The sequence below is a fragment of the Stegastes partitus genome, unplaced genomic scaffold (assembly GCF_000690725.1).
Source record: "Stegastes partitus isolate 25-593 unplaced genomic scaffold, Stegastes_partitus-1.0.2 Scaffold1602, whole genome shotgun sequence".
NCBI classification, from domain to species: Eukaryota; Metazoa; Chordata; class Actinopteri; family Pomacentridae; genus Stegastes; species Stegastes partitus.
Genome location: NW_007579333.1, coordinates 188360 through 190609, shown reverse-complemented (window position 1 = coordinate 190609; position 2250 = coordinate 188360).

Sequence of the window (2250 nt, the reverse complement as noted above, 5' to 3'; positions counted from 1 at the left end):
CTTCAGGAGGACCTGAATCCTGCCTTAATCCTCACGTTTTAAAGAGGAATGTCGTCACTGTCCAGACACGCCAAACAGAACCGGTGTCGTGGTGTCCTCCCTGTGCTGCCGCCGGTCTTCTGTCTCCTCATGTTGACGTCCTCCTGTCTGTCCGTTGGTCTCTATGATCCGCTGACCCGCTGACCTCTGGTTCTTCTGGAGGGTTCCTGCTGCTGAAACGAAGCTCAGTGCTGCTGAGAAGGAATCTCCAATCCGACCGACAACAACAATCCGTGTGAAGTTTTATTTTCCAGCACTTTGCCGGACCGGACCGGACCGGATCAGACCGGACCGGATTGGATTGGACAGGTTTTTAGGACTTTGTTTGTCTTTAAGGTTTTAAACGGGTCAGTGCCTCCTGGTCCTCTAGTCGGGTTCTACGGCCTCGTGGTTTGGGTTCTGGAGGACGGTCCACTGCCGAGGACATGGACCCCACAAAGACATGTGGACAAACACACCCCCAGTGATAATGTTTAGCTCGTTTCCTTTAAATCCTTCATCATCATCATCATCATCATCATCTTCATCTTCATCTTCATCTTCATCCCTTTGTCTGTTCTATTCATTTGTCCTCTCATCTACTTTCGTTCTGATGTTGAACAGAACAACAGTTCACAAGCCTGCCGGAGTGTGTGTGTGTGTGTGTGTGTGTGTGTGTGTGTGTGATTACAGTAATGTCTTAATGACAGATGACATCACACCATCTGCCGGCGCTCTGGGAACATGAATAAATGATAACTCCCAGTCTTCATGTCAGGACAGGAGGAGCTGCCGGGTCGGACCTCCCGGGTCGGACCTCAGCGGGCCAGATGTGGACAAACAGCTGCAGAGGCTGGACGGTCGCCGTGGAGATGTCAAAATCTTCCTGCAGACAGAAACAAACACGACGAGCTGCTCGCTTCTCTAAACACGCCAGAGAATGTCCGAACGCGACTTTGGATCGGAACAAGTCTCGACTGCGTCCCACAGTGTTCTGATGGTACCTGATGGTCCCGTTGGAGTCCAGAGTGTAGGTGCTGCTCATCGTCTCCACTGCTTCCAGATGAGGAGTCCAGGCTCGCTGCAGATCAGTCAGAACATCATCAGGGTGAAAAACAGAAGCCTGGACCTGGTTCCTCCAAAGTCCACTGAGGCTCCAGCAGAACTCTGTTTCTGCTGTAGACTTCAACAACGGGTCCTGGACTAAGAACTCTTCTGTTCTCCTCGTTCTAGGAAAACAGTGGTTCCTGAACGGCTCTTCAAAGCGCCGAGTGTTTGTTGGCTTGTGGACTGAAGGTTTCAGGGTTCTACGGGCCTCCTTGCTGCCTCTGATTCTGTTACTTTCATCTTTAACTGAATGAAATAAAACGGAGCACGAATAAGCACCACGGCTCTGCTCACCAGCTCAGAATCACAGAACTTAAAACGCTCAAAGAACCGGTTAGCTAAAAAAAGAAAAGACTTAAGACCCATTTGGAAGAGGTTCTCTACTGAACCAGCTGGGTCCACAAAACAGCCTCAAGGTGCTTCCTTAAAGAACCCGTCTTTGTGAAAGTTCTTTAGAGCGCCATGTCGGGCCAAAAAAAACCCAAAACTTTTTTAGAGAACGTGTGAAAGAAGCTATCGCAGAAAGGTTCTTTGTGGAAGCTAAAAGGGTTCCTCTCCTGTGACGGACCGTGTTTGGTTCCGGTTAGCACCCGTAGTTTTTGGGTGAAGCTATTTTTACCTGAATTCATTGATTTGTTTTTACAGCACTCACATTTAAATGTCGCTGAGTTGTGCCCAATGAAAGGCGCCGGCGGTTCCACCGGTCTGATCATCGTTTCATCCTGTTGGACCAGCCTGGGAGTTCTGTCAGAATTTGTGTATGATTTGGGGTTTTATTGTGAACCAGACTTCAGGACATGTTGTTCTGATGTGAACCAGACAGACTGAAGGCCGTCCTGTCCGCCTCCCTTTACCGTCGTCTCACCACGCCCACATTCTCCACCACTGACTCAGGCCACGCCCATGTGTTTGCTTCAGTCATCACCACACCTGGCACACATCTTGTTTTGTGATCATCGTGGTTCCCTGATTGGCTACCACACATCTGTGGGCATGGTTCATCCAAACTGGAACCAGATTTGCCCAAAACATTTCAGCCTGATGCCCCGTTCACACGAAGCCTAAACGCTGATGGTTCACACGTAAACGAAGCTACGAGTCACCGACAAGTGGAAACTACGAGAT